Source organism: Cupressus sempervirens, chromosome 3 (assembly GCF_028749045.1).
Source record: "Cupressus sempervirens isolate cs-2001-9-10 chromosome 3, ASM2874904v1, whole genome shotgun sequence".
Lineage (NCBI taxonomy): Eukaryota > Viridiplantae > Streptophyta > Pinopsida > Cupressales > Cupressaceae > Cupressus > Cupressus sempervirens.
In genome coordinates this window covers 62,883,499-62,903,691 of record NC_143120.1, presented here as the reverse complement: position 1 = coordinate 62,903,691, position 20,193 = coordinate 62,883,499, and the positions used below count along the sequence as shown (strand labels likewise).

Here is a 20,193-nt window from a genome sequence, read left to right as displayed (position 1 = left end):
CTCATTATCTTCTTGAGTACTGTTTTTATATATATAATGTTGAGAAATTTATAAAATATATATTTGCATTATCGTGAAATGGAGAATTTTTTATTAATAATTTCAATGCTGGAGGGTTTGTCATTTATGATACTTTCTACTTGTACATAATGAACTCCTATAAAGCTTTTTGTTTGTTCATTTATTATTATGTTTCTCTAGATTGAAACAATAAATTAGAGATCTTAAAATATACATATATGGATGGATACTATGGGTGGTCTACTATAACTTGTAGATATGTAGAAGTATATACATAAGGAATTACATTTTAGGACATTATATATTTTTAAAAATAAAAATATAATGTATTTAATTGAAATAATTATTATTGAATTATTTTTTACCACTTTTAAAAAAATAATATATATATTTTTAAAAAAATTTAAGGGGGTTTTCATTTTTCACTAGTTTCTCTGGTTAAAAATTAAGGATTGAGGATATCTATTCTACCAAATTTGATCCCGACCTCATCCATGTTGGGGGCTCTTCATGAATACACTAAGGGCCCTTTACTAAGATAAATTCTAAAATAATCAAGTCAATGTTCAATTGCTATCACAACTCTCAATTTCATATTGCCATAATATCTTATAGACTTGTATTAAACGAGTTAATAATGAAATGCATAATGTGAAGAATAAAAATAATAATATTTGACTTTAGACATGTGAGAATGCACATTGACTATGAAGTCATCCATTAGTTTCTAATGAGGCCAAAATTAACAATTCATATTTGAAAAGAAAAATTTAATTTCATTAATAATAATAAAAGCCTTATTAGACTCTTTTAAAAAATTATCTTTTCAACTTAATATTCTTAGTTTGTTTTAAAAATTAAAATAATTAACTTTTAATATTTAATAGTTTTTATGAATAGTTCTTTATTGATTAAATATTAAGTTACATATTCGCAAAAAAGGGGCTTGATGGAATTCTAGCAACATAAAAGATATATAGAAACTGCCCTCAGACGGCTAAGGCAATGCCAACCGAGGGAGGTGGATCATGTCAATCAAATAAACCCCATACATCAGTAAGGTTGGTGATTGGCTCAGGAGGAGTACACCCGTTAGCAGCAACATCTTTCTGTATCAGAGAAAGGCCAACCAGAGATAGTAGGAGCAGGAGGAAGAGCAATCAAGGACCAACCAGAACCTCATTGCGAAGAGGTAGAGTGGCAACGACAGTCATCACAACACTACTGGGAGAGCGGCAAGGAGCCTGGGAATGCAATGTCTGCAAGCAGCAGGTTGAAGAGCTACAACCACCCCAACAACCACAGGGTAGAGTCTAATCGACTGCATAAAGCATATTACCCTAGTGATTAAGTAGCTCTATAGGTGGACAACTCAAGAGCGACCTTGTTGGCTTGTACTTAATTTACATCATTACATTATTACATGTGGAAGTTTTAGTGTACATAGATACATTTATGTCTAGAAAGTTGCGAGTGAAAATAACAACTTTCCTATCCTTCCATAGACTGAAAAAAAATCTTCATGCTAAAAGCATGCCAAATCTGGGTATACTTGAAAAGGATTTTGGGGGAATCTCCTAACAGAACTATATTCCAAGAAAAGGGCTCTGACCTAAAAGGCTTGAAAAAATTATGAATCCATAGCCAATAATATTGAGCTTTGCGACATAACCAAAAGATGTGCAAGGACTCTAGGTGCCCACAAAAAGGACAATGAAAGTCAAGAATATTACTCAAATGCTTGAGTTGAGGACCCAGAGACAATACTTGGAAAAGGACACACCAGGAAAAGTGTGCAATCTTTGAGTTAGTGATGGCATTCGAAATAGTATTAAACCTTTATCTTCAATTTTGTTGTGAGGACTAGAGGTGCCAATGCTAGTTGAGAATATCAAACATAGGCAAATGAGGCACCATCCAAAGGTATCCCATCTTAGATTTGCAATTGACTAGAGGAGTACATGGATACCATTTCGAGTCCTTCGGCTAGGGTTTGACGGGCTAGACACCCTATTTGTGAAGCATATGGGGTGGCAATGCAAAGACTCATAATTCTGAAGTCTGACGATCTAGTCAAGTGAGACGAAACTAGACTTGCATATCCTCCCATCATATGAAGTTCATGGTAACTTTGGAAAAAAAGATCTTTGAGAGTCTTGATGTCATGTTTAAAAAAATGCACCACCCTGGCAACTTGAATTTTGACAAAAAATACATCTTAAATAGAAAACAAGGAAGACCACCAAAGATTTTGTTTGTGTTGATTCGTGAAGAGCCCATCTCTAAAGCCATCAGCAGCCCAATGAAACCACAACTTGATGATTTACAAGGCTCTCCACACACGAAGATCTAGTGGATTTAGGTTAGAGTGGGGTCCCAGTTTTAGACATGGGTTTCCATTGATGGTGGGGTTCCGATTGGCTGCCCATATGATTGTCTCATTGTATTGAATGTAGACTATGTCAAGGTACAACTTTTGTTGCCGAGTTTGGAGAATTTCACTGGAACCTCCATTTGTGCTCTGCAAAATGTTTTGTTGGGCATTCCCGAAACAAGCCGTAGAATTTGCATAGATGATAGAAGAGCTTTGAGCTTGAGCAGTAGCATTGAAATATGATAGAGAAACCTATGACTTGCCCTAGAGGCAGCCAGATAAGGAAATGACAGGCCATAGCTTAATTTACTGCTCAACTTGCTTTAATCAATTATTGCTTGCGAATACCATAGAAAAAGCCATAGGAATCAATATAGGTTACATAACTCGTCGGTATAACTCGTCGGTGATTTTGTAAACTCATATGATTAATTTTTGAACTCTCAAATGTCAATTCATGAGCAGAGAGGAAGAATCCTTTTTTCTTATAAATATTATTTAGTTGACTTGATTTCGATGTGCACATGACATAATTTTAAGTGGAAGAAACAAGAGCAACTCCGTCGAATTCACCGACCTGTAAGTGGAACTAGGAAGGGAAAGGCACTCATATAATAATAATTATTATCTTGATAAAGAATTATGGGTAAATATGTTCACACATATAATTCAAAGCTCCTCATTATCTTCTTTAATATAGTTATGAAATATATCTATAGAATGGTGAAACATTTATAAAATATCTGTCCGCATTAAATTAAATTGGGGAATTTTTTTATTGATAATTTCAATTTCGAGGGGTTTGTAGTTGACGATTCTTTCAATTTGTATATAATGAGATTCCATAAAGTTTATATTTGTTTATTTATAATTATGTTTCTATAGATGTATGAGCGGTCTTGTATAGGACGTATAAATTGTAGATACTTTGAGAACATTGAATATTTTCTAAAATAGAACTAGCACTTGCATCTTTATGGGTGTAAGGGTTATGTCAATAGTGTTAATTATATTATATTATATTAAACTATCTTTGGATCTTTTTGGATCTCGATTTGTAGTTTGTCTCTTATATACCATGTAGGTACATTTTTTTTCCAACTTTCCATTATAATTTCTTTACATATGTTTAAATGTGATGGCATTATGGGAGATTGCTAGCTTTTATTAATTATCAATCCTATTTTCAAAGACTAACTAAGAGAAAGTGATAGTGTGTATGTATTTGATTCCGGGCCCTTGGTTTGTATATATTTGATCTATTTTAATTGAGCATAGTTCACCACACATTAATAAGCTCATTTCGAAGAAATATCTCGAAAGAGATTAAAGGCCATGTCAATCTTTTGAGTATCATATTGCACTAAATCTGTCCACTCATAGGGCCAACATGGAATGAGAATTTTAGTTATTACATGAGACGACAAAGAGAAATTAGAATTTGTTGACCTTAAAATCATGGGATCTCTTCCTTTGCTCAAAATGTGAATCAATGAAGAATACAAACACTCTCAATTAAGTGCCCTATTAGATAAAGAGGAAAATAAGGAGGAGAGAAATTTGAAGATCAAATGAATGAATTTCATATGAGAATGGAAAAAATGCTATTGGATGGAAACTATTTCTTAAAGCACCAGCAAATCAACTTTAAGGTGATCATCACAAATACTTAACATATTGTGGGATGGTGATGAACAACATTATGGAGCATCGCTCAAACTTCAAACCTTTCTTTTTCTCAAGAAGATAAAATGACTTTCAAAGAATACTATTAAAAAAATGGTAGAAGATGGAACATAGGTAGACCATTATGAGCTTCATGCAACCTTAATAGTGACTTTCACCAACATTCATGTACACCACTTGAAGGGCCAAGTATTTCCGATCCATAATTTTGATAGTAGAGACACTCCCACACTTCATCTCTCATATTATGATGGCGGTTCTAGCAGACTAGTAGGTAGTAAGAATATATCCAATTAGTTTTCCTTTCCCATCTCCGTTGAAATAGCGTTAAAAGTATCATTTTCTAAAACCAATCTGACATTTGGGACTTGCCCACAATTTAGGTGATCACATTGTTACCCGTAGAATGTTGTAACAATTGAATTTCATATTCTTTGTAATGCCAAATATTCTACAATTATATTGTTCTTGTACTTTCTTGGTCTACTCGTCTTACAATAATATTCTATTATAACATATTTGATCATTGATATATATTTTTTCCAATAAAAATTACATTTCATTATAATGAGAATGAACCTAAAAAATAAGGCAAATGATGTGAATAAGCCATTTTCACCATTTTTTTTCCAAAAGATTATCCACTGAAGAAGTACTTGTTTTTCTACTTGTTCATCATTATTGTGTTTTTGAACAATGCATACAAGCTTCTAACAAAAACAAAAAGGATTAGAAAATAGGAATGAAGTTGGACATATTAAAAAAAAAATTTAATATTGTCAATTGTAACTAAAATTATTATTTAGAATTCTTCATTACAATTTATAACTAATATTGTATAGAATATTACATATCAAATAGTCTAGTTTTTAATCTATTAGAAAAATATTCAAGGTCTACACTCAACAATTAAGAAAATGAGGAACGCATAAAGTAAATTAATTAAATTTATACATCAAAATTTCATAATAAACTAAAAAACCTAGAAGAAACAATAATTTCACATGTTGACTAACTAATTATAATGATCTCACAATAAACTATAATTTTTCGCTTCTCTCTGATCTTTCAAAGAATTTATGTTCATTATATATTTTTATTTTTTTATAAAGTAAGAACAAATTCAAATGCACTAATGACAATTAAGAAACAAAATGTATTGTATTGAAAAAATCTATTTTTTAATGTTGCAAATGATGAATTATAATGGTATAGATAAATATTCATAAAAAATCATATGAAAAATAATGAATTCTAATAAGATTTTTAAAAAAATTAATTCAAACGTGTTATGATTAATCTAGTACATTTTTATATCTTTTAATATATTTAAAATATATTTAAAATATTTATAAGTTGAAATCTTATATTCAAATACTTCAATTTTAGCATTATCAGATTTCCACTATCCATTAGTAATGAGTAAATTGAGATCTATTAGATTTCCACAATCCATGCTAATGCTTTTAGATTTCTGAATTTGATTGTGTATATTTTTTTACATCAGTGTTTAGATCATACTAGTACATGATCCATCATTAGGATGCTAGAGAGAAAAGAACATAAGATAGTAGAATGCAGATCCACCAGGCTTTAAGGTGGGGGGGGAGATGGAGAGAAGGTGCAACACAAAGTTGACAAGAACCAACTCCAAACATAAATAAAAATAATACACCAAAGCAAAATGATAAAAGTCAGCCATATTAATAAATTAAGCAGCTTGAGTGTGTGTGTGTGTGTGTGTGTGTGTGTGTGTGTGTGTGTGTGTGTGTGTGTGTGTGTGTGTGTGTGAAAAGAAAGCAAAAAGATAAAAGAAAAATCAAAATAAAGATGATGGCCCTCAAGATAATAGAGCACAATGAGGAAATAAGAGAGTTAAAAAATAATAAATAAATAAAATAGAAGAAATAAGTGAAGAAAAAGATGCTAAAAATGTATTGTGATAATAACAAGTAAATGCATGCGTGTGTGCGCGCATGTGTGTGTGTGTGTGCAAGATCATGGTCAACTAAACTATGGCCTTAAGTGGCAGTGAAAAACCAACAAATCAGGGTTATGTTAACTTGACACATAATTTTAAAGTGGTTCTAGACTTTATATCAAAAAGTTGTAAGAAAATAATCTATAGGAAATTGAATGTAGTTTCTAAACCACTAGGCCTTATCTGGAAAAAAATAATAATTGATTGGTCAAAAGTTTGAATTTCAACACAGTACTACAAAAATTTCAAGGCGAAAATAAAAAGTAGGTGTATATCTAACCACCTTAATCAAAATCAAATGATAATTTTTTTACTATAATTATATATATAAAAAGTAGGCTCATGCCCTAATGTGGCGCATATTTCTGGGTATTTTTATTCCAAATAAATAATTAAATATGAATTTTCTACTAAAAATTTTTTGAAAAAAAAACTCTCGTGTCTGACCACCTTAACTAATAGAAAACTTTACCAATTTTTTTTTCTTATACGAGGCGAAGTATAGAATGTGGTGTAACTTTTGGATTAAAAAAATGTTATACCATTTGAAAGTTATAGCTATTTTTCAATCAGTATGTCAATCAACACTTTGCAATCATCTTTATTGAAAATTAACTAATTAGTACTTATCAAACTCAGAATTTGACAGCAATTATATCGATGGAATCTCGAGAGTGTTATAAAAAACCCTTTTTGTGTCATTCAATTTCAATGAAAATAACATTGTCAGATGGCTACCCGAAGTCTAAGTGTCAGTGAAACCCTTCTCAAACACGTTTTTTGGGTTGACCAAATAGGCTTGGTAAATACCTAGCCTAATCGGGTACCCAAAATAAAATTAGGTATCCGATTTCAAATTGAATACCTAATTTGAAATCAAGTATCCGATCAGGTTTGTGATTTTTCAATTGAAATTTTGGAGGGAAATTTGAGAGGAAAGATTTTCCAATTGCAGTTTTGGAGGGAGGGAAATTTGAGAGGAAATAAATTTGAGAGGGAAACTTTAGAGTGTTTTAGAGGGAAATTTATTTGGGGGAAGTGTGGACATTGATATTATTATTAATTATTATTATTATATATGATTGTAATTATTATTATATTATAGTAATATCAATGATTTTTATTATTAAATATAATATAGTTATAAATATAATAATTATAATTATAACTAAATATAATATAGTAATATATATGATAAATATTATTATTATTAAATATATATAGTAATATTATATGACTATTATTATATATAATAATATATATGGTTATTATTAATAAATATATAATCTAGTAACATATATGATTATTATTGTTATATAATCTAACAATATACTATTATTATATTAAAATATACAATATTATGTTATTATTAAATATGATATTGTCATAAAATGCATCGAACCCTCTTAACACATTTCATGACAACATATGTCCCTAAGGCCCCCTAGTGACCCCTTTCGATGCATTCCTAATGGGTCCCTAGGGATCCTAGGGCTCTTAGGGACATACATTGTCATGAAATGTGTCAAGACGGGTCATAGGTTAACCTATGACCCCTCTAGACACATTGGAACCAACCACATGCGTCCCTAGGGGCCCTAGGACCCCTAAGGACATAGGTTGTCATGAAATGCATGAAGAGGGGTCACAGTTTAACCTATGACCCCTCTTGACGCATTGAAACAAACCACATGTGTCCTTAGGGGTCCTAGGGCCCCTAGGGACATAGGTTGCTTGAAATTCTTTGAGAGGGGTCATAGGTTAACCTATGACCACTCTCGATGCATTGGAACCAACCAAATGTGTCCTTAGGGGCCTTAGGGCCCCTAGGGACAGAGATTGTCATGAAGAGTGTCAAGAGGGGTCACAGGTTAACATATGATGCCTCTTGATGCATTAAAACCAACCAAATGCATCCTTAGAGGCCTTAGGACCCCTAGGTTAATATGTTGTCATGAAATGTGTTGAGAGGGATCATAGGTTAACCTATGGCCCCTCTCGATGCATTATAAAAAACCAAATGTGTCCCTAGGGGTCCTAGGGCCCCTAAGGACATACATTATTATGAAATGCATCGATTAGGGTCAGAGGTTAACCTATGACCTCTCTAGATGCATTGGAACCAACCAAATGCATCCCTAGGGGTCCTAGGACCCCTAGAGACATAAGTTGTCATAAAATGCAATGAGAGGGGTCATAGGTTAACCTGTGACCCCTTTCAATTCATTACAACCAACCAAATGCATCCCTAGGGGTCCTAGGGCCCCTTGGGACATATGTTATCATGAAATGTGTTGATAAGGATCATAGGTTAACCTATGAACCCTCTCGACACATTATAACAAATCAATTGCATCCTTAGGGGTCCTAGGGCCCCTAGGGACATACGTTGTCATGAAATATGTCGATCGAGGTCATAAGTTAACCTATGATCCCTCTAGACGCATTATAAAAAACCAAATGTGTTCCTAGGGGTCCTAGGGCCCCTAGGGACATGTTATCATGAAATGTGTCAATTGGGGTCATAGGTTAACCTATGACCCCTCTAGATGCTTTGGAACCAACCAAATGCGACCCCTAGGGACATAAGTTGTCATGAAATGCATCAAGAGGGGTCCTAGGTTAACCTATGATAGCTCTCAATGCATTGAAACCAACCAAATGTATCCCTAGGGGCTCTATGACCCTTAGGGACATAGGTTGTGATGAAATACATTGAGAGGGGTCATAGGTTAACCTATGACCCCTCTTGGCACATTGGAACCAACCAAATGTGTCCCAAGGGGTCCTAAGACCTGTAGGGACATAGGTTGTCATGAAATGTGTCAAGAGGGGTCATATGATAAGCTATGACCCCTCTCAACGCATTGGAACCAACAAAATGTGTCCCTAGGGGTCCTGAGCCCCTAGAGACATATGTTATCATGAAATGCGTCGAGAGGGGTCATATGTTAAACCATGACCTCTCTTGATGCATTATAACCACCCAAATGCATCCCTAGGAGTCCTAGGGCCCCTAGGGACATATCTTATCATGAAATGCATCGATCGAGGTCATAAGTTAACCTATGAACCCTCTCAATGCATTATAACAAACCAAATGCGTCGCTAGGGGCCCTAGGATCCCTAGGGACATACATTATCATGAAATGCATTGATTGGGGTCATAGGTTAACCTATGATGCCTCTCGATGCATTTGAACCAACCAAATGCATCCCTAGGGGCTCTATGACCCCTCTCAACATAGGTTCTGATGAAATGCATCAAGAGGGGTCATAGTTAACCTATGACCCCTCTCGATGCATTAAAACCAATCAAATGCATCCCTAGGGGTCCTACGACCTGTATGGACATAGGTTGTCATGAAATGCATCGAGAGGGGTCATAGGTTAACTTGTGAGCCCTCTCGATGCATTATAACAAACCAAATGCATTCTTAGGGGTCCTAGGGCCCCTAAAGACATACATTATCATGAAATGCATTGAGAGGGGTCATAGCTTAACCTATGACCCCTCTTGGCATATTATAACTAACCAAATGCATCCCTAGGGGCCCTATGACCCTTAGGGACATAGGTTGTGATGAAATGCATCTCGATGCATTGGAACCAACCAAATACTTCCCTAGAGGCCCTATGACCCCTAGGGACATAGGTTGTGACAAAATACATCGAGAGGAGTCATAGGTTAACCTATGACCCCTCTCAACACATTGTAACCAACCAAATGCATCCCTAGTGGTCCTAGGACCCATAGGGACATAGATTGTCATGAAATTTGTCAAGAGGGGTCAATGCATTATAACCAACCAAATGCATCCCTAGAGGCCCTAGGACCCTTAGGAACATAGGTTGTCACAAAATGCATCGAGAGGGGTCATAGGCTCTCGATGTATTATAACAAACCAAATGCGTAGGCCCCTAGGGACATACGTTATCATGAAATGCATCAATTGAGGTCATAGGTTAACCTATGACCCCTCTCAAAGCATTATAACCAACCAAATGCATCCCTAGGGGTCCTAGGGCCCTTAGGGCCCCTAGGGACATACATTATTACAAAATGCATCGATCAGGGTCATAAGTTAACCTATGACCCCTCTTGATGTATTTCATGACAATCTATGTCCTAGGCATCCTAAGGCCCCTAAGGACACATTTGGTTGGTTCTAGGGCCCCTAGGGATGCATTTGGTTGGTTCCAATGTGTCTAAAGAGGTCATAGGTTAACCTATGACCCATCTAGACACATTAGAACCAACCCAATGTGTCGCTAGGGGTTCTCATAGGTTAACCTATGACCCCTCTAGACACATTGGAACCAACCCAATGTGTCCCTAGGGGTCCTAGGACCCCTAGTGACATAGGTTGTCATGAAATGCATCGAGAGGGGTCATAGGTTAACCTATGACCCCTCTCGATGCATTATAACCAACCAAATGCATATACGTTGTCATGAAATGCGTCGATCAGTGTCATAGGTTAACCTATGAACCCTCTAGATGCATTATAACAAACCAAATGTGTCCCTCGAAGTCCTAGGGCCCTTAGAGATATGCATTATAATGAAATGCATTGATCGGGGTCATAGGTTAACCGATGACCCCTCTCGACATATTATAACAAACCAAATGCGTCCCTAGGGGTCCTAGGGCCCCTAGGGACATACGCTATCATGAAATGCATCGATCAAGGGCATAGATTAACCTATGACCCCTCTTGATACATTGGAACCAATCAAATGCGTCCTTAGGGGTTCTAGGACCCCTAGGGACATAGATTGTCATGAAATGCATCGAGAGGGCTTGACACATTATAACAAACCAAATGTGTCCCTAGGGGTCCTAGGGCCCCTAGGGACATACGTTATCATGAAATGTGTTAATCGGGGTCATAGGTTAACCTATGACCCCTCTAGATGCATTGGAACCAACCAAATGCATCTCTAGGAGTCCTAGGACCCCTAGGGACATAGGTTGTCATGAAAGGCGTCGAGAGGGGTCATAGTTTAACCTATGATCCGTCTCGACGCATTGGAATCAACCAAATGGATCATAGGTCATAATAATAATAATAATAACAATAATATTATATGTTGTTATATTTAATAATAATATATATTAACAACATATACAATATATTACATTATTATATTTAATAATAATATAGTAAAAATAATAATATAATTTATAATATATATACATATATATATATAAATAATATTTATAGATAATAATAATAATAATTACATTATATATATATATATAATATTTATTTGGGTTTGCTTCTCTTTAGGAAGCCAAATCAATTAAGCAAGTCCTTGATCATCATACTATTGTTTCAGGTCAGCAAATCAATATACCTAAATCAAAAGTTTACATCTTCTTCACCACTGAAATTCTTTCAAACAAGATTGCTAACATTTTGGGCTTCCAACAACAATTGTTACTGTCAACATATTTAGGACTCTCCTTTTTTATGGGACCTAACAAGGCTATATAATGGAAATCAATAATTGACAGAATCAAAAGTAGGGTTTCAGCATGGAAAGTTAGATGGCTTTCCCTCTCGGGTAAAATTTTACTTGTTAGATCTATCCTCTTAGCTATACCAAACTATTTCATCTCTTTGTTGCAGGCTCCCTCTTCAGTGTTTAAATAGATCAAACAAATAATTACTAAATTCTTGTGGTGTGGAAATATGTCTAGACATAGAAAAATATCATTAATTTCATTGGAGGAATGATGCATGACAAAAATTGTGGTGGAGTGGGTCTCCATAACTTGGCAATTAGAAATCAAGCTTATGGTGGAAAGTTGATTTGGCAAATGATCCACAAACCAAATAGTTTATGGTGTCAGATTATGCAATCTAAATATCTCAACTCCTTAGATCCTCTTTGAATCTTAACTGCTTTAAACTTACCTCATTGCTCTAAAATATGGAAGTTTATGACTACATCTAGACATGTGATACTTGACTATGTTTCTTGGGAAATTAATAATGGAGGTCGAGCATTATTTTGGGAGGATTCATGGAATTTCCTTGCTCCTCTATCTACCAGACAAGAGTTTCCAATTTTCATTTAGATATTTAAAGACAACTAGGGAGATAGAGTTGTGGATTATGTGTCTCAAGTGGATCCTCTCTCTAACAAGATCAATTGAAAAGATCCTTCTAATTTTCCTATACCAAATCATATTTCTCTTTTATTCAATCAGGTTGTTAGTGATAGGGATGTGTTCTTTCTTGAACAAGAAGACAAGATTTTTTAGGCCCTTGTTATTAATGGATGCTACTCAATCAAAGATGGATATTTGGCTCTTAGCAGTTTGGAGAATAATTTGATTAAGAAAAAAGCTTTTTTTTTGTTGGAATGATTGTACATTGCCTAAAGTAGGCTACTTCTCTTGGCTAGCACTTTGAAAAAGGCCATTAACAAGTGACAGGTTAGAAAGATTCAATATTGCCCAACGATTTAAATGCCTTCTATGTGGGTAGTTTTTTGAAAATGTTGATCATGTTTTTCTTCAGTGTGCATTTGCCCAAGATTGTTGGTTGTTTCTTCTTGGCAAACTTAGCTTTTCAGTGCCACTACCAAACTCCTTGTGGGATTTATTTGAAGCTTGGTTGGTGTTACATGCAAAATCTCTTTTAGCACCCATCTGGAAATGTTCCCCATCCTTGGTTGTTTGGGCTTTGTGGTGGGAAAGGAACAAGTGTATCTTTAGGCAAGACAGTCTATAGTTAGTGTTGTTACTGACATAATTGAGAAATCAATTTTTGAATTGGTTATAACTAATATTAGGAAGAGGTCATCACCAATTGTTTTCTCCAACTGGGATAATCAAATTCTCAAAGACTGGAAGTTTATATCTATCCCAAATCTTTTAAGCCTCACAAATACATTGAAGAAAGACAGATTGAATGTGATATGGCATCCTCCTGACGAAGGTGTTATTAAGCTAAATTTCAATGGTGCATCTTGTGGCAATCCAGGGATGTCTGGTATAGGTGTGTGTTTACGTAATCATTTGGGCATACCTCTTTTTATAAAGTCTTCACATATTCCATGGGGCACTAGTAATAATGTTGAGGTTTCAGCTTTGCTCCTTGGTCTTGTTTCAACATTATTTATGAAGATACCTCAGCTCCAAGTGTAAGGGGACTCTCTTATTATTATTTAGGCCTATATTAATAGACACATTCAATGTAGAAGTCTGGCATACAAGCTAAAATAGGCTTGGCGCCTAATCAATGCTTTTGAAAATTGAATCCTCAATCATACTTATCATGAAGGTAACCTATTGGCTAACTACCTCCCAAATTTAGGATGTGATGGTAAGGAACTAGACTATTGGGATCCAACTACACTAGCAAAGCTATACCCAAATTTATTGGATAACATTAACAAGGAATCAAGTTTATCATGATGTATCATTTGGCACTCTCCAAAGTAACTAGGGCAGTCGTCATTTTTAATAGGAAGTAGATTATTGCACATAGTTCTTGACACAATCAATTGGTATGCCAGTAGATGAAGATGTTGGTAGTGATTTTGAACTCGTTGCAGATGCTCCAAAAGATTAGGATATTGTCGAGGATGGGACTGCCAATCATATTGTAGCACACTAATTCTTTTTAGTATAAATGATACTTTTGGCATGATCATTCTCTAATTATCTGGTTTGCAATCAAGAGGCAACTCCATGAAGAATATACACATTCAAAAAGAATCAAAGATTCCTTCTAGAACTATGCCTGTGCAACACCAAATCCATTTGATTTCAGCTTCCTACTGAAATGATGACAAATACTGTGAGAGTCTCCAATGTGTCAAAAAGGGCAACCAAATGGGACATCCAGGATTTCTTCTCATTCTCAGGAGACATAGATCATATCCAGCTACAAGACGGTGGTGAGCATTCTCAAGTGGTCTCTTTTACCTTCAAGGATCCTCAGGCTCTAGACACTGCACTACTTCTATCGGGAGTGACAATTGTAGATTAGTCTGTCAACATCTTGCATGTTGAATATTACTCTCCACATGTAGAGACTTATGATAATCAACCCCCATCTTATGTGCCAAAGGAAGGAACTCTTGTGGTTGGAGGTGGTGCACGTATGAATAAGGCTCAAGATGTTGTGAGAACCATGCTTGCAAAAGGGTTTGTTCTCGGAAAGGATGCTATGGGTAAATTTGAGGCATTTGATGACAAGCATCATTTGACAGAAAGTGCATCTGCTAAGGTAACTTCATTGGACAAAAAAATTGGTTTCACTGAAAAGATTAGTGTTGGCTCTACTATTATAAATGAGGAAGTAAGATCAGTGGATCAAAAATTTCAAGTATTAGAGAAGACTTAATCAACATTTGCAGTAGCAGAATAGAAAGTGAATAGTGCAGGTTCTGCTCTTATGAAGAACAAGTTTGTCTTTACTGGAGCTTCATGGGTTACTAGTGCATTCAATAGGGTTGCAAAGGCTACTGAGGATGTTGGTACTAAAACTAAAGAGAAGGTTCAGATGGCTGAGGGACAAAGTAATGATCAAAATCCTACATCAAGGGGAGATCTATCCTATGATTTTGCACAAGTTCATCTAAATGAACCTGCAAATGCATATGAACCAATTAGCTCAACTAAAAACTCAACAAATTATTCTAGCTTACCATGATATGATAGTGGATCATTTTCTTCTCACAAGCTTTTGCAGTTGTCAGGGCAGTCTTCTTGTGCTAGGGGGATTGATGCAGATGGTGGCAGAGAAGAAAGTATTGGCATTAGAAAATCAATGAGCTCTAGTTGGAAAGGCGAAGAAAATGCTCAAAATGTCAAGGTTTTTGGATGGCTGAATGATTCAGGAGTCAGAGGCCTTATGATGAGTTTTTTTATGGAATCTCCTGGCATTTTTGTATTTGGTGACGATTTCAGGTTTTCTTTCAGGTTCTTTCGCGAATGAACCCTTGAACCTGTTTTTATTATAATAATATATATAGTGGCTCTGTCCATTTTATTTAAAAAATAATAATAATTACATAATATATTATTATATATTAATAGTTAACATAGGTCATAATAATAATAACATATATTATTATATTTAATAATAATATAATATAATAATACATTATAATCTAATACATAACTCATAATCATTATACATAATATAATATAATATACTCATAACTCATTATAAATTTAACTCATTATATACATTATAATCTTAAAAGTAATTCTTTTTTCCCTCCAATATTTTGGTCTCATTATCGAATATCTGATTTGAAATTGGGTATACCCAATTTTACTGGCATGATTTTCCCAAAAATATTCCCTATGACTGCAGCCCCGACAACATCGCTTTTTGTGGGCCTTTTTCACAAGTTTTAGGAAAAGTCACATTTTGGGGCCCAAACAATAAAAAAAAGTTTGATAATATATCTATAGGTGGCCAATATTGTCATCTAAATGGGGAGTAATAGTCGTCAAAAGGCTAAACGCAAAAGGAAGGTATCCAATGAAGACATTGTGGCATATAGGGAAAGGGACAAAGTAGAACACCTAAGGAAAAGACAAGGTATGTTAAATGTGAGTTAAGTTAACGATGAATTAGTTGAAGGTGAAATCATAGAGTCAGATAATGAATATGTGCAGTTGGGGAATGAAATGTACCAATTGAAAACGATAATGCCAGGATTAAAAATTTAGAGAATGAAAATTTGGAGGATGAAATCCTACCAGGCCATAATGTAAATTGCATGATTGACCATGCCGAACATGACAATGCATAGGAACCTAATGCACATGAACCTCACATATCTCCTAATTATAATCGACATGAAGATTCTGGAACACCAAAATGGATAATTGAAATTGAGGAAACAATTATTACCAATTTGGAAGGAAAAAAATCAGAAAGAACCATTCAGTTATGGACTTCAAGAAAATATAAGATGTTTTTCGACAATAAGACAATGGTGGAGCAATGTCATATTTTTATGCTCTTATTAAAGATGCAAAAGATAAGACCTATGCTTTCCAAATTGAAGATGTGTGTCAATAAAAAATTGGAAAGAACTGCCATTGTCATGAAGAATCTTTTCAATGCTCTCAATACCATTGGGAAAAATAGCAGGGAGAAGGATAAGAGAGCTGCTAGAAGGGTTATTACAACCTCTTTAGTAAGTCATCATTTGAGAAAGGGTAGATATATGAGACAAACTTGTATTGACTTGAACCTAAATCATACTACTTTGAGAAGAGCACTTAGTCGACGAGAGAAAATTGATGATCCTCTTCAAAATGAAACATGGGCTTTTGGTGGGAGACTTCCACATTTTGATAAGAAGCTATCTGATGATGTGAAGGAAGAAATTACACAATTTTGGCACTCTAGCTCACAAGTATCACCAAATTCTATAGACGTGTTAAACTTGAGAATTGGCATCAGAGACAACTCGCATCCTAAACACTATTCAGAGGTAAGTCAAACTATGTTGTTCAAATAATTTAGAGAGAGTCATCCAAGTCTTCATATATCACAAAGGGCTTTTGAATCTTTGAAGCTATTTTATTCTGTGCCACTTAAAATTCAAAATACATGTTGTTGTAAATATCATGTCGAGTTTCCTATGCACCATGAACTATCACGCTCCATCCTTTCTACTTTGAATAGTAAAGATGTTGGAGAATTGTGGTGCTAGTGGGCTTCCAAAATCATCAAGAGACTTGCTAGATCAATTTTTATGTCATAGAGTTGATGGTTGTTTCTTTAATAGAAATGCTTGCTTAAATGAGAAGTGTTCAAAATGTGGTGGCTTATCCAAGTTTCACACATGTTTTCATGAGGGGTGCAAACAAGATCTTGGAAAGAAAATAGTAAAAAAAAAAGTATATAAAATGGTGAAATACACATTGAAGAGTGAGGGTGAGGGCTCTAGATGTGAATTGGTTGCAAAAGAAATCAGTGTGACTAGTTTTATTTCATATTTCAAGGCAAATATTTTCTACAAGTATGTAAGACATAGTCACAGGTCTCAATGGTTGGATCAACAATTTAGAATGTGTAAGGAGACTTTTCCCATTGGCACTATTATATCAGTTGTTGATTTTTCTGAGAACTACACATTGCAACCTTAAAATGAGACACAATCTTAGTATTACAACTCCATTCAAATTGCTATTTTCATCCACATAACATATAGATATGCCCCTGATAGTGTGGAAGATAATCAGAAGATTAGTAGAGAATATCATTTTTATATGAGTGATGATAGATCTCACTCAGTTTGTGCAACATTGTTTCAAGAATTATTTTGATTTCTTACAAGAGCATGCAATTGCTATGGATAAACATATCATTTGGTCAGAGAGCTATGCAGGTCAATTCAAGAATGCTCGCATATTTTATTGGTTGTGTAGGATGCATATAGAGAGGGGGTTGCCTCATATTTGGAAGTTTTTTGAGTCTGGCCATGGGAAAGGGGAACATGATGGAGCAGGGGCATGTGTGAAGAGAGCTCTACTTAAGGAGCAATTGAAGATTTCAGGAGCAGAGCTTCTTGATGCTCATAGCATTGTTGATTGGTGTAGTTTAGCATTATCATAGGGGCAAACTCTTGATTCAATGGTATGTAGGTTCTTTTGGTTGGTTGTAGAAGGGTCCATAGGTGATAGATCAGATTGTACTATAGTGAAACTCATAAAAAATACATTGATTTTGGAGCTTTGGTTCTAGTACATGAACCATGTGGACCTGACAAGTAGCTTGCTTTTGTCCTAGTTGTTTTCAGTGTGATTGGGATCACTATGAGTCGAGTGAGTGAGTGGACACATGAGCTCCACATTATCTTACTCCATTGTTTATCATGCCCTCTATCAGAAATGATGACATGGAAAGTTTACTTGAGCATAACCATCTATTAGATCTTCTTCAACCAGGACATGTCTTTGCATTGGTTGCACCATAGAGGAACACTGAGAAATTTAATTATTGGTTAGCACATTGTGTAAGAGGTAAAAAAACACTTACACAACCAATCGCAGATGATGATGGATTCACATATCCTATTGGTTTAGTGGTTGTCGCTAGAACATGGCTGCAGACATACATACTTAAAAGGAATGAAATTCTTGCATTAGAAGACTATCAGAAGCACAAAATAATTCTCATATATTCGCATTTTATTATAGCAACAAATGTAAAGTTGTTGAAGCATCAAGGAAGACAAAAAGTAAAAGAACTTTTTACTATTACTAATGCTGATCATGAAGCCCTATTGGAGACCCTAAAACACAAAGAGAACCCTACTGGAACACTCGACTAGGTATATTTACTTCTTATGTTATTTTCTTCATAATGATTTAATGAACCGATGATTATCTTGTTTAATGCAATAAGTCACTAATATTTTCTATGGTATTGGAATGTAGGTACATCATGAAGAGTGTTGTGTGTGTGGGGGGGGGGGGTGTGTTGGGGAGAATTCCTAAGATCTATGATGTATTATGATGTAAAATGTGATGTTGTATTGTATATGGTTTTTGTAATAATGAAACAGACATGTTAAATTAATTACATATCCTAATTTTTATTTTGGTAGATTCTTTTTAAGGAATTATAAGAGGAAGATATTGAACAAGTTCTTACAAATCATATTGCATGTGATACAAGGCTATATAGACAATTTTAAGAGCATTTATAGCTGTATGAGTATTGAAGTAAGGAGGCAATGAAAGATAATTGCTTGCAAATATCTTATTACAAGTTTGAATTTTTTCTTATTTGACATAGAGCTGACATTATGATTATTAAAACCATTTTTATCAAACTAATCAAATAAGACAAATACTTGTGTGCTTTGCTACATTTATCTAATCTATTTGTGTAAACTGAAAGTATTGTTGTCCATATATATCTTAGTTCATCTATTAATTTTTAATAAAAAATAACAATTTTTAACATTTAAATCAAAGCCAGTATATTGAACTAATATTATATTCAAATAAGAAAAAATAAATAAAATAAGTAAATTTCATTTATTATTTTATTATTTTGTTGTTGTCATTTTCAACATTGGACACATCTCTTTTTATTTTGATATAGAGAGAACGGAATGCAACTTTTATAATCTAGAATAATTTTATTAAATTTGAGCTTATGAGCTCTTAAAATCAAATTCTCCACCTTTTGAAAAACTTAACGTATGAAACTTTCAAAAGATTGGAGATAATTCATCATTCATTAATTCCTTATGAAACTCTCAAAGTCTATATGAAATTAATTCATTATGAAACTTTGAAACTATTGATGTTGGCATCAAATCATCAATGCCATTAGTTCTGAATGGGTGGGTGAACCCTAGTGATACCCTTTTTCCAGCCATGGAGACGATCCATCATCTGTGGCCACCACGTACCAAGTAGTCTCCAACGTGCTTTAAGTATATTTCAAGGTCGATCTTCTGAGGGTTGTAACTTAGAGCTCATGAGGGCCATCAATGAAACACCAAATTCTATAGACAATGATGTTGAGGTCTAAAATAACCTATCTCATTTTTGAGAGATGACATTCCATTTGAATTTGGCACAACGATCTCGCTCGATGCCAAAACTCGTAGTGTGCCTCAGTTTATAGGTGCACCATAGCATAACTTTGAAATTGTTGATCTTGGCATCAAATCATCAGTGCCATTAGCTCTGGATGGGTGAGTGAACCCTAGTGACACCTTTTTTTGGGCCACAGAGACCATCCATTGTCTGCGGCCACTCCGTACTGAGGAGTCTCCAAGGTGCTCTAAGTGCATTTTGAGGTCGATCTTCCAAAGGTCGTAACTCAGAGCTCATGAGGGCTATTGATGAAATGTCAAATTCTATAGGATGGTGATGTTGAGGCCTAAAATAAACTATCTCATTTTTGAGAGATCACATTTTGTTTGGATTCGGCATAGCTATCTCGCTTGATGCCAAAACTTGTAGTGTGCCTCAATTCATAGGTGTACCACATCGTAACTTTGAAACTGCTGATCTTGGCATTGAATCATCAGTGCCATTATCTCTAGATGGGTGGGTGAACCTTAATGACACCCTTGTTCTATCCATAAAGACCATCCATTGTCTACGACCACCTCGTAC

The 20,193-nt window shown here is 34.8% G+C and overlaps 1 pseudogene; it reads left to right on the top strand.

The window, feature by feature from the left end:
* The first annotated feature begins 13,864 nt into the window (after positions 1–13,864).
* Positions 13,865–15,022, top strand: LOC149564787 (binding partner of ACD11 1 pseudogene; annotated as a pseudogene).
* The last annotated feature ends 5,171 nt before the right edge of the window (positions 15,023–20,193 follow it).